The sequence below is a fragment of the Plecotus auritus genome, assembly GCF_963455305.1.
Source record: "Plecotus auritus genome assembly, chromosome: 2".
Classification (NCBI taxonomy): Eukaryota; Metazoa; Chordata; class Mammalia; order Chiroptera; family Vespertilionidae; genus Plecotus; species Plecotus auritus.
The window spans coordinates 133737250-133751960 of record NC_137771.1 but is presented as its reverse complement, the minus strand read 5'-3'; positions in this window follow the sequence as shown (position 1 = coordinate 133751960).

Here is a 14711-nt window from a genome sequence, read left to right as displayed (position 1 = left end):
CAGGTAGATATGCAGAAGAGGGATTTCTGCGTCATATGGTAACTCTACTCTTAATTTTTTGAGGAACTGCCATACTGTTTTCCATATTGGCCAGACCAGTTTACATTCCCGCCATCAGTGAATGAAGATTCCTGTTTCTCCTTTTCAACACTTATTACTTGTTTTGATAATGGCCATTCTAAAAGATGTGAAGTGGTATCTCACTGTAGTTTTGATTTGCATTTTCCTAACAGCTAGTAAAGTTGAATATCTTTTCAAAGTATAAAAATCCACTTTATTCCTATATACTAACAATGATATTTCAGAAAAAGAAATAAAAATAAATTATTTTGCAATTGAAACAAAAATAATAAAATACCTAGGAATAAACTTAACAAAGGATGTGAAGGACCTATATACTGAAAACTACAAAGCATTATTAAGAGATTGAAAAAGATACAATGAAATGGGAACACATTCTCTGTTCATGGATTAGAAAAATCAACATAGTTAAAGTGTCCATATTACCCAAAGCATTACATAGATTTAATGCAATACTCATCAAAATGCCAATTAGCCTCTCCAATGTGGCTAAATTGTTGGGCACCGACCCATGAACCAAAGAGGTCATGGTTCGATTCTAGGTCAGGGTACATGCCTGAGTTGCAGGCTCCATTCCTACTAGGGGGCCTGCAAGAGGCAGCTAATCAATGATTCTCTTATCATTGATGTTTCAATTCTTTTCTCCCTCTCCCTACCTCTCTTTGAAATCAATAAAAAACATTTTTTTAAATACCAATGACATTTTTAGAGAAATAGAACAAAAAATGATCAGATTTTTTTTCTTGATACTTAACCTCTTTTATTTTTTCTCATTAGCTTTGTCTTAATTCACATTTTTACTTTTTATTCTGTGTTTTGTAATATCTTCAATCTTTCATCTTTAAATTCGAACATGTCTTCTAGATATATGTCTATTTGTTCAACCAACAACACACACACATAGCTCCATATACTAGTATGTATAACAAACCTACCAACATTTCTTTTCCTGTCACAAAAAAATTAAGATTTATCATGTAGAGAATGACAATTATTTCTATCACATTTATTTTATAAAACATTTTATTAGCTCTTATTATGTGATAAGTAGTATGCTAAATGCTTTTATAAGTGCAAATCTAATTTAATTCTCACACATCCTTGTGAGATTGAAGTTTAGTCATTTACATAACTTGCATAATAATAAGATTAGGAAGAGTTCAATCTAGTGATTCTAGAGTAGGATGCTTAAATATTACATGATATTTAGTTTTTAATGAAGAAAATTCCAAAATTATAAAGTTGTCCCCTGTTTTCTTTCAGATTGAATTACAAAGAAAGAACAATAGGAGAATTTAATGGTTCTTATTTCAACATGAGATATTTTTTACAAATGCATGACATGTGTAATATGCATGCTATGTTTTTCAGTTTAATTTCTTCTTTATATTTGCTCTTTACTGTGCTTTATTCTCTCTTAGTCATAATGTTAGTTTTTCTAAAAATCATTTTACCTTTGTGGCTACCACTATATAAGTAATTTTATTTACTATTTATCAACACGCCAGAATAATTAAATCTGAAAACATTTTTATTTATATTTTTACTAATATAAATAAAAATAGCTTTGGATAAAATATAACTAAAAATCAAATTTTATTTAAGAGACAATTGATTAGTGGTTGCTCTATAAAATATTTATGAAGTCACAGAATGATAAATAATCAATAATACCAAGCAATTTCTAAGACAGGATCAGCTAACATGTACACCTATTTTATTGATAAAAATTGCAAGGCTATGGTTTGATTTTCACTCACAGAAAATAGGGCTTTAGTTTTAAAGGGTTTCATTCAAAAGTTCCCTGCACAGCAAAGTTCATGGCACTCAATTTATCTACCTAGAGAAGATAAAGGGCTTAACTGCACTATGTGATCGGAAACTCTGGCTTTAGGAAGTCTCCCAGAAATACAACCTGGTAAGCCAGCCCTCTGACACTCACATTGTTATTATATAAATGCTATATTTTTTTTTCTAAAGAAAGACTGAAATTGGCTATTTTTACCTTGAGACAAAGCATTTTAGATGGGACAATATTATTTTTTTCTGTCAGAAAACATTTTATCTAAGCACATTGAGTGCACTTCACTAAATCAGCACAAACGGCTATGAGAACAAAGTCAAACATCTCCAAGTTAGATTTTATTAAAAATAAGGCATGCTTCTGGAGGTGAAAATGTTATGTAGGCATGTATGAGAGGGGAAGAATTTTGACAAAAACATAATAAAATTACTTAATAATTATTTTCCCAATATATGAAGCATGTAATTTTATGAAGTGGTCCATTATTATAGATAGAGCACTGGCTGGTTTTTCTCTTTTTTTTAACTACTGTATGGATACCTGCACACACAATAGGAGCACTTATATATTACAAAATAGCACAGCCAATTCACAGAAAACAATCACATCAATAAACAGGCAATAGAATTAAATAGATATGAAAATTAAAACTAGATAAGACACCTTTTAGAATATCGAAAAATAAATCTTTTTAAAATAATCATTATTGGTGAGAATGTGTGTGGAAAATAATTTACATGCTTAATTGAGAAGGGATTAAAATCTGTGTAATATTTTGGGAAGATGGTTTGTCACTAATTGCTTGTAAGTTAAAATACAAAATCCTTTGTTTCTAACAGTACTAGAAATTTATTTTTTCAGATATACAGTCAAATCTATACTAGTAAAAATGTGTATTTTTACATTTTTAAATGTTAATGAAGCCAAAGTGCTGTGATCAGGTCCAAGTTCATTGTCTCAAAATCAAAGAATGAGTTCAGGGACAACGATGGTCAGTGGAAGCAAAGTTTACTGAGAGATAGATGGACTCCCTGCAGCAGGCAGGGAGGGAGCCCACGCTGGTTGCCTATGAAGCTACTTTGTCTCAAGTTCCAAAGTCCCCTTCCCCTTAAGCCAGCCCTGAAAAAGGTGCAGCTGAGGTTCCAGGAGACCCAACAGCAGGCCAGTGTCCAGAGCTTCAATTCCATGTTGCAGCGAGGTGTAGTTCCTCACCCAAGCTAATTAAAGTCCATCAGTCCATGTGGAGTCTACATGGCCATAAGCCACGTGGGGGTAGGGGAGCATATCCCCTGCCACAGGAGAGCCAGGAACCCAGTGAACCAGAGAGAGAAGAGCAGAGAGTGTGCTCTTTGTCTAGGGGTAGATATATGCTTTGCTAGTTCCTGATGGATCTTTTCAAAGAATTCTGCAGTAGCAAAATCTATACATTTTAAAGCTCACATCTCTCACATGCTTCCTTCTCACACAGCCACCAACTGGGTTCGGTTCTAGGTCCTTTTGTTTGTCTCTGTGGTTTTTCTAGGAAGAGGGTACAGTCAGCAGGCTGCCTCCTGTTATTCCACAATGTTCTATTACTCTTGGACTTCCTGTTTCTGCTCCACCCACCTCCTCCATGGTCCAGTCCTTGACTACTTAGCCCCCTTCTATCTCCTCATTAATATCAAAAGTGAAAAAAATATATAAATATTTATAAATGAAAGGATGGTTAAATACATCTATCTATAATAATAAAGGGTAATATGCTAATTAGACCGGAAATACTTTGGACATCCTTTTGGACAAAGCCATGGTGGTGAGGCTGAGGTAGAGAGACAGTTAGGGGTGACCAGGCTGGCAGGGAAGGGCAGTTAGGGTGACCAGGCAGGCAGGCAGGGGAACAGTTAGCGGCATCAGGCAGGCAAGCAGAGTGTTTAAGGGTAATCAGGCAAGCAGGCAGGTGAGTGGTTAGGAGCCAGCAGTCCCAGATTTCAAGAGGAATGTCTGACTGGCGGTCACTCCTAACCGCCCTCCCCTGCCAGCCTGGTCGCCTCTAACCATCCTCGAGGCTGCAGATCAGACCCTGCCTCTCTCTCCAGGCCTCACCAGCAGCCACACCTCTCTCTCTGAGAGATCAGCAGTTCAGCCCACTCGCCAGCAGCCTGGGGTGGCTGTTGATCAATCCCACCTCTCTGATCAGGCCTGGAGATAGGCCCAGAGACACTGACTGGCAGAGAAACCAACCAATCAAAACCAAATCTGGGTGAATTGCGAGGAGCCAATGGCTGCCTAGAAGGCAGAGCTTCTGATGCTGACTGGCATAGAAACTGACCAATCAGAACCTAATCTGTGTGAACTGCGAAGGCAGAACCTAAGGTGGGGCCTGAAGAGGGGTTTTAAGGGCAACAGTTGTTTGGTGTAAGATGTAAGAAAGCGGTTCAATTTTTTAATGACCAGTTTGGCAGTATAGTGCATATGGCTGACTATCAGTCCAGATATAGAGATTATGTATTTTTGTCTGCCAAGAGCACCTCCTCCTGCTGAAAAAGGCCCCTGCCCCATTTAAGCAATCCTATCCTATATAATCTATCTATACTAATAAAAGGGTAATATGATAATTAGACTGGGTCAACCGGCCATCTTCCCAACATGAGACTTCCTTCCAGACAAAGCCATGGTGGTGAGGACCAAGGCAGAGGAAGTTAGGGGTAAGATCAGGCCATCAGGGGAGGGCCATTGAGGCAAGATCAGGCTTGCAGGGGAGGGCAGTTAGGGGCAATCATGGAGGCAGGCAGGTGAGCAGTTAGGAGCCAATGGTCCCAGATTGCAAGAGGGATTTCCTACTGCTGGTTTAGGCCCGATCCTATAAGGATCGGGCCTAAACCGGCAGTCAGACATCCCCCAATGGGTCCCCGGTTGGAGAGGGTGCAGGCTGGGCTGAGGGAACCCCCCCCCCCGTGCATGAATTTTGTGCACCAGGCCACTAATATATATATATATTAGTGGCCTGGTGCACAAAATTCATGCATATGTATAAATGACCGGCTGGTAGGTATGATGTGCACTGACCACCAGGGGGCAGACCCCTGGCCTATGGTGATTGGGTGAAAACTGGCAGTCTGACATCCCCTGAGGGGTCCCAAATTGCGAGAGGGAGCAGGCAGACCAAGGGATTCCATCGGTGCACAAATCCATGCACCAGGCCTCTAGTGGTATAAATAGAAACATATGAATGATTTTGATTTGTATTAAAGTTACAGAGTAACTCATACCAACTCACATGATAAAACAATGGACAGTATCATAGAATGGAGACAAAATCACTGACTCCTTTTGTAACCAAAGTTCTTGGTAAAAGACAAGAAGAATAAGTCCCTGCAGCATTGAGAAGGCACTAGACCAGGGGTCCTCAAACTTTTTAAACAGGGGGCCAGTTCACTATCCCTCAGACCATTGGAGGGCCGGACTATAGTTTAAAAAAAAAACTATGAACAAATTCCTATGCGCACTGCAAGCCGGGGACGAGTCGGCTGCTAAGCAGGACAGGCAGCGGCACCCGGTGGGCTGGATAAATGTCCTCGGCTGGCCGCATGTGGCCCGCGGGCCGTAGTTTGAGGACTCCTGCACTAGACAGAGACTTTGCCACAAGTGTTACATATAATTTGATTCATAACCTATTATCAAATTTCCTTGAAACTTACCAAATTTCATTGATGTTTATCTTATTTATAGATTTGAGTAGCATGAAGATGGCAGAGAGGATCTCTCTGAGTTACCTTATCACTGGAGATAATTACATTAAAATTTTAATATATTAGTATACCTTTTACTTTATATATGTAAATATAGATTATAGTAGTCATATTTAAATATATTTTTAAGTAATAACTATTATATATTACTACAAACAAAATTCTGGTCAATTTACTTTGAAAGCCATCTATATGAAAAACTCATTTCTTCATAATAAATTAATAGAAAATTAACCACCTGCTATCTATTTAAACAAACAAAATATAGGGGAAAAGTTCTTTGACATTGACCTTAGCAGTGATTTTTTTTTAGATTTGACACCAAAAGCAAAGGCAACAAACACAAAACTCACCAAATTGGACTACATCAAACTAAAAAGCTTCTGCAAAGGAAATAACTAACAGAATGAAAAGGTAACCCTTGGATGAGAAGAAAATTTGGCAAAATATATATCTTATATGGGGTTAATATAAAAATATGTTACTCATACAATTCAATAGCAAAGAAAAAGACAAAAATAAAAACAAAAACAAAACCTTAATTACAAAATGGTCAAAGGGCCAAAATAAACATTTTGCTAAAAAAAGACACACAAATGTTCAAGTACATGAAAAGATGCTCATCATTAATCATTAGGAAAACATTACTCAAAACCACAACTAGATATCATATTACATTTGCTGATTATTGCTTTTTTTGAATTTTCTTTTGGTGATAAAACCAAAGAATCATTGCTAAGACCAATGTCAAGGAATTTTTTCTTATATTTTCTTTCTAGGAGTTTTATAATTTTGCCTCCAAATGTTAAATTCTTTTGATGACCTAGCCTCTCTATCTTTATACGATGATTTTTAAATCTCTTGTTATAAATACTATGTCTGATAAAAGAATAGCTACACCTGCTTTCTTTTGCTTTCTATTTGCATGGAAGAGATAAATATCTATATCTATATCTATATCTATATCTATATCTATATATCTATCTATATATCTATCTATATCTATCTATCTTTACTTTTAGTCTAGTTTGGTCTTGTGTTTTTATCCATTGTGTCGTTCTATGTCTTTTGATTGTAGAATTTAGTCCTTTTACATTTAAAGTGATTATTGATAGGCAAGGGTTTAATATTTCTGTTTGAATATTTTTTGGTTTTGTAGGTCTTTTCTTCCTTGCTTCCTTTTGTGACCAGTCATTTCAGGTGACAAATGAGGGAGAACTTCGTTTGATTTTTTTGCAAATAGGACTATTTTTCTTATATTTTAATCCACATCATAACTTAATTTTATAGTTGCCTAGCAACTATCTTTATAATTTAGAAATGTAATGAACATAAATCTGCAAAATATTGTCCTGGATATTTTATGTAGTAAGTAAAGCTTTTCCAGTAAGTGTTAAAAACTACAATCACAGAATGTTTTGCCAAGAAGGTTTTTCTTTTCTCTTTTACCACCTATTCTGGATTGAATTGTGTCATCCAAAATGATATTGATGTTCTAACTCCAAATATCTGTTAATGTGATCTTACTTAGAAATAGTATTCTTATAGAGGTAATCAAATTATAATGGACCCTGTTACAGTATCATATGTTGTTGTTGTTTTTTAAATAAAAAGCATAAATTTAGGTAGAGAGAAATGTATAGAGGGAAGATGATGTAAAGACATAGGGAGAATGCTCTCCTCACACCAAGGAATGCCTAGCTATCAGAAGCTAGAAGAGAGTCTTTTTGTTTTTGTATTTTCTATTTGCTTTGTTTTGGTCTTTGCTTTGTTTTGAGCAGGTTGGTAACACTGATCCTGTTTCTCCACGTTGGCCAAAAACAGAAGTTTATTTTATATGGGTTCTACACACCTAAAGATAAAATAAGTGGGCTGTTATTCTCTACCTACTAAGAATGCTGAACTGTTAAATTATATAATTATTATTTATCATTTTAATTTATCATTTAACTATCATTAAATAATAAAAATAAGGTTATTTTCATAGTATCTGAAACAGATTAAAAAGATAAAATCTATGAACTGAATATCCTATGTAATAAAAGCTTAATATGCTAAGTGCCTGGTCCTGTTCAACCAATCAAAGTGTAATATGCTAATAATATGCTAAGGCCACTCAACTACTCGCTGTGATGTGCACTGACCACCAGGGGGCAGACAGACAACTGGTCAACCAGTCACTATGACATGCACTGACCACCAGGGGTCAGACAGTCGACTGGTCAACCAGTCACTATGACACTTCAACTGGTAGGTTAGTGTGCTGCTGTGGTCTGGCCCATTGGGACTGAGCAAGACAAGCCAGACATGCCCTGGAGCCCTCCTGTAATCCCTCCCCGGCTGGCCAGCCTCCTGTGTCTCTCTCAGGCCCCAATGGTGCACTGGTGGGGTCCCTTGGCATGGCCTGCACTCTCTCGCAATCCAGGACCCTTCAGAGGATGTAGGAAAGCCGGTTTCAGCCTGATCTCATAGACCAGGCTGAGGGACCCCACTGGTGCATGAATTTGTGCACTGGGTCTCTAGTTAGGCAGTAAAAGAGTAAGCCCTGAGGGTCAGGAAACAACATAAGTGAATCACACTGTTGTTCCAGTTTACTTTCTTAGGAAGTTTCTAGGCCAGTACTCAAGACTGTAGAAAGATCACCCATAAGGACTGGAAAAAACAGTACCTGGCACTGAGACCAGGATTAGCACTTGTCATCAGGTTCTTTCCAGATCACCTGTTGTCAGATTGGTTTAACTACTTCCTCTTCACTAAGAACTTGGAAATTCACAAGCTTTATTATCAATTTAAATGTTTTACATTATTTTAGGGATATTTAGAATATGATGAATAATTATGTGTTTCCTCAAACAAAAAATTGTATTTATCTTTTGAGTATATTTTTAAAAATTTTTTTGAACAGTATAAGTAATAAACATTATAAAAATTGATGTTTTTTAAAGTATATTACATGGTAGAATTCATAGATACTAATCTGTGACCACTGCATAGCACCTGTGTAGGACCCCATGAAAATAATTTTATAAACGAATATCATTACATGAAATATTTTAGGTTTACATTTAAATTTACTTATTTTAATATAATAGATCTTATGGTAGACTTTTTCAATATATTAGCTATAAAATAATGTGTCCTTTCCTCAGAGAGCTTTGATTTAATGATCCCCTGGAAGACTACTATCAATGTTTCTAACTCATGCTTTTCCAAGTTTCCAAAATTCAGTGATGTCATTCATGTAAACCAATGGAATTTAGAGATTGCATAATCACTTTAATTTTCCATAAGTTTTAGAAGGTAGCTCTAGAAATACCTTGTGGCATATCTTTGGTAAAATTTTCTGAACAACAACAAAAAAAAAAACCCTGTTTCTTTCTTAGATATAAATATAGATATATAGATGATAGATTTAGATAGAGATAGAGATAGAGACAAAGATAGAGAGATATAGAGATATATGTATTACTCAGAAGCCCCCATGAACATTTCTTTCAGAAAATATAGGAATATAGTTAGTTGTACAGTGAACTCATATTCCTGGGTACATTCTAAGTCATTTTCTTGCATCAAAGACAATGAAGACATAATAATAAGTTTAGTCTTAAGAAATATTTTCCATTCTACAAGTCCTGTGGGGTGACTGAAGTCAAATTTATCAGGGTATAATATTTTCACATAATGAAGTTTGTGTTATACATAGAGAGAAAAAAAATATGGCTTTGTTCCTGACAATCCAATTTCAAGAAGTCAAGGCAGGATGCTTTGGTATTATGTTTCTGTTTACAATATTTTGCAATCAATAATTACACTTTTTATTCATTATAGATGAGCAGAAATTCTAACAATGGTTCAATGAGTTGGTCACACCACTGCAATGATCCATTCCATCATAGATAAAGCTTTGACATCTTTTCAACACCAATGTTATTTTCTTTTTTGGCCAAAGAGAACTATATTCTCTGACTCAGAAAATGTTTTCCTTCTAATTGCTTAATTAAAGGTAATGGTTCACTAAAATCACTATAAATGTTATTTATTATGGGAAATATTAAATGCTCACAAATTCTTTGCCATTTCTCCCATTGAGATAGAATTAATGACACTTCATTTGAAATCAGGAAAATTTCTGACTGCTCAGTGCAATACACATTAAGAGGTGACCATGTACATGTACCTGGGCCCAGTCCCTAAGAGAATGTCAACTATGTGTCCTTTTGCAATACCGACATGTGACACCTCTTTTTAGAATTCAGCTGCCATATTATAAAAAGCCACTCCCATACAGAGGCATATAGGTGCTCTGATGGACAACATCATAAGAATTTCCAGACAATAATAAGCATCAACTGCCACCATTTGAATCCTCTTCAGCATCCATTCCTGAAAACCCTTCAGATTCTTGCAATATCTGATCACTGCCACTTGAGTAAACCAAGAGAGGACCACAGAGTTAAGTTTGGTCAAACCATAGAAGCATCAAGGATTAAAAAAAAAAAATTCCTGATGTCAGTGTGATTTTTTTTTTACAGAAATAAATAAACAAAAACTAATCCTTTCATAGTTTTAAATCTTTCCAGTCAGGGTCTCTTCCATGTTGGTGGAAATTATTAAGTCATCAGATTAAAGCAAGAGACAGGAACATTTTCTTCCTATCTGGTGCTGTCCAGTTTCACTTTTCTTAGGTTCTGGGCAGTATTTATACCATGTAACAATTTTCCAAATTTTTAACGTTAAATAAAGTAAAAAAAAATTAAAAAAAATTGGCCACAGCTTAGATTTGTCACTCATTAAATTGTATGGTTGTTCACCAAGCTCTTCCACATTCTCATTTTGAATATTCAACATATTGCATAGAATATTTACCAAATTAACTATTTTTTTAATCCACATGGTCCAAAGACATTTATCCTTTAGTCACTGTTTTTATAATTCTAATTTTCTCCCAGCTGTGAATATTAGTGGATACCTTTTCACCTTCATTTGGATTTCTAGTTAGAAATATGATATGGAGATTTTCCACACTATCCACTCTCCCCGCACACTGAATAAAACCTTCTAGCCATTATGTTCTATGGCCAAAGAATTATCATATCTGGAATCACAGAACACATAAAATGTTTGGCCCCTGAGACTATCCAGCAGCTGCCTCTGTCACTCTGTATTGACATTTGCTACAGCGGAAATATTTTGGAGAAATAATTCAGCAAGTTTTTAAATGTTTCTTCACTTATTTGGAGAAAATAGTCGTCCAAAAAATTATTTTCAGTATAACCATAGACTAAATTTCATACTCTTTAAACTTGAACAAAATATGAATTTGCATTTATGGGCATATCATATGCTTTATCAAATGAGAAGCACCTTTATCCTCTATAAAGCTCTAGAAATTATTATTTTTCCTGAAACAAAAACAATTAAAAAGAATGTGTATTTAAGTTTCAAGCTAACAATCCAGTTCCATGAATTTAAAAGGGTGAATCAGAGAGTGGAGAAAATGGCAGCGGACAAGCACACCTGTTGTGTGCCCTATCCTGGAGCCAGAAAAGAAGGAGCAACTAAATTGGAGAGCACCCACCCATAATTAACCAATTAGACACAGCTGGGGAGATGATTCACAGCCTGGAAGGGCAGAGGGTGACTAGAGAATGGTAGGATAGGGGACCTGGATTGGAGACAGATTCGAGACCAAGGGGCCAAGACGCTCAGGAGAAAGCTGCACTACGCCAAGACCTTGGGGACAGGTGTAACATCTGACTATGGAAAGTAGTCCACAGGGCTGCTGGCGGCTGGGGAGTCTAGATCTTAGTCCATAGTCATGAGAGGCTGCACCCAGAAAGGAGGCCTAAAGAACTGCCCAATCAGTGCAGTGCTGGGGGAAGAGAAACTTGCAGTTGTGTGGTGGTTTTGCCTTTGTTTTTTCTTTCTTTTATTCATTAAATCCAGTTCATAGGACATTTAAATTATGAACACTCTACCCAAGGCTGTGATGCAGGTAGAGGTGCTATCTGTGGAGTCTGGGGAGAGGCTGTGGAGGAAAGAAGGGTAGGGAGAGGTGACCAGGAATCTGGCACTGAGAAATTCCTGACCCTCCAAACCTAAGTGGCTCTTTCTCTCCTGAAGAGTCAGCCCCTCCCAACAGCCTCAAGACACTAATATAGCCGGACACACCTTGCCTGCATATTGAGCTTTACAAAGGAAACAAAGCTCCGAGTAGCCCCAAAAGAGCTAGGTTGGAAGAGGGGCAGCTCTGCCCCCACCTAAATCCCTGTCAGAAACAGATGCTTGAATAACAACTGGCAGACAGGCAAAGATTGACAACTGGCAGAAAGGCAAAGCAGGCAGATTGGTCCCTCCTGCTTGTAGCCAAGGCCTGTGGAGAAAAAGAAAAAATAGAGGAGCAGTGGATCTCATGGAACTTCAACACAGTGCTGAATGAACACCAAAGGCAGTCATTGACAGTGGTTGGAACCTAACTACCTAACAGAAAAGTCAGAAGTGGCAAACAGAACGGAAGAATGGGGTCTTAAACCAGCAGCCGTGGGGCATTAAAACTTGGCTTAAGCAAATGATACTTCACTTATTTATTTTTTATCTTTTATTTAAATTTTGTTATTTTTAAAAATTATTTTTAGTATTATTTTATCTTTATTTTTTATTGTTATTTATTTCATCCTGCTTTTTATTTTTTTCACCTTTTTCTCCCTCACTTCTCCCTTTTCATCCTGTTTTCTCTTCTATTCTCTGCACTTTAGTTTTCCTCTTTCCTTTCTTTTTACCCCTTGTTAAAAATGTATCTTCTTGCCAAAACCAGTTTGGCTCAGTGGATAGAGCGTCAGCCTGAGGACTGAAAGGTCCCAGGTACGATTCCGGTCAAGGGCATGTAACTTGGTTGCGGGCACATCCTCAGTGGGAGGTGTGCAAGAGGCAGCTGATTGATGTTTCTCTCTCATCGATGTTTCTGACTATCTATCCCTCTTCCTTCCTCTCTGTAAAAAATCAATAAAATATATTTTAAAAAATGTATCTTCTTTATCTGCTTTTTTGGCTTGTTATTATTATTATAGTCTCTGTTGGCTTACTCATATATATATATATATAATTTTCTCTCCCCTGCTTTTAGTCCATGCACCCTTCTCTTTTCTCTTTCTTCACTAGCCAATTTTTTATGTATTAGTTTTCCTCTCCTTTCTTGCTCTTTTCTTCTCCTAATAGTTTTATTAGTTTCACTCCCTAAATTCAAGCCTATCTGCTCTCTCCTCTATTCTTCTTTTCCATAAATAAATAAATAAAACTTATTTTACTTATTTATTTATTTATTTATTTATTTATTTATTCTTCTCTTCTTATCAACTCATTCTCTTTCTACCTCCTTTATATTGAATCATGGTCCTTCACCTATTTATGTAATTTTTTAAAATTATCTTCTCTGTATAAGCTCTGTCTCTACAGATTCTGTCCCCCTCCCCCTTTTTCTGGGTGTTTTTGTTTGCATTTTTGGTTTGTTTTTTTTCTGTGGTGTTTTCTCCCCATATATATTTTTCTCTTTTCTTCTTTTCTCAATATAATTTTTGCTCTCTTTTTTCTCTCCTAATTCTCTTTTCACTAATGGTAACATTTATTAGGGTTATCAGTGTCATGTGTACATCCGTGCTTTGTTTCCTTTGTGCCGTGTCTTGTCACATTATATTTTGTGTTTTTTGGTCAATACCTCCACAATGGTTGGCACAACTTGGTACAGAGAGAGCCACATAATCAGACACCGTGAAATTATACTCCGTCCACAAATGGTAAATAACACTAAAGACACAACTACACCAAGAGAACACAAATATCTCAAGTAGGGGGCATCCCTAGAATACGCAGCCTAAAAGACATAAGAAATTGCACCACTGGGTCCCACAAAACATCTACTATATGAAACATATTTAAAAAATCTCGGTGGCATACCAGTTTGACCTAATACTCAGAAATAATGACAAAGGAACAGCAAAAATGTGGAGACAAGGAAACAAAACCCATATGAAAGGAAAGGAGGAATCACCAGAAAAGGAAACAAATGAAATGGAGGCAAGTGATTTGTCAGAGAAAGAATGCAGAGCAATGGTTATAAGGTTGCTGAAAAGGCTGGATGGCAAATTCACCACGTATAAGAACCAAGAGAAAATGAAGAATGATATAGCTGCAATAAAGAACACAATGGAGATTTCAACAGTAGACTAGAAGAAGCTGAGGATCAAATCACTGAGTTAGAAGACAAGATAGGAAGAAAAGCATCCAAGCAGAGCAACAACTGGGGAAAAATATTAAAAATAGGAGGAGAGCATAAGGGAGCATTGGGACAATAAGAAATGAAACAACATCGGTGTAATAGGGGTACCAGAAGCAGAGAAAGCTGAGCAAGGAAAAGAAAAACTGTTTGAAGAAATAATGACAGAAAACCTCCTGTGATTTGGGGAAGAAAAAAAGTCCCACAAGTCCAAGAAGCACACATAGTCCCAAACAAAATGAACCCAAAAATACCAATACCAATGCCAAGACACATTGTAACTAAATTGTCAAACATCAATAACAATGTAAGAATCTGAAAGACTGCAAGAGAGAGATAGAAAGTTACCTATCAGATTATCAAATGATTTCTCAACAGAAACACATCAAGCCAGAGGGAATGGAATGAACTATACAAAGTGATTCAAAGCATGGGACTGAATCCAAGAATACTATACCCAGCAAACTATCATGCAAAACTGAAGGGGAAATCAGGAGCTATGCAGACAAAAAAAAAAAAGGCTAAGGGAATTTTCATTTCCATTTTCCTGAAAAGAAGTGCTAAAAGAACTGCTATAAAAAGAAGAAATAGAAAGAAAAGAAGTAACACTGGCATGTCTTGCATTGCTGGCTTGGTGGTAATATACTCCCTTAGCTTTTTATTATCTACAAAGCTCCTGATTTCACCTTCAATATTGAATGATAGCTTTGCTAGGTATAATATTCTTGGATTCAGTCCCTTGCTTTGAATCACTTTGCATACTTTATTCTACAGATAGTCCTTGGGTTGTTTTGTGGTTACATCGCCATCTCCCATTTATTTATTAAAA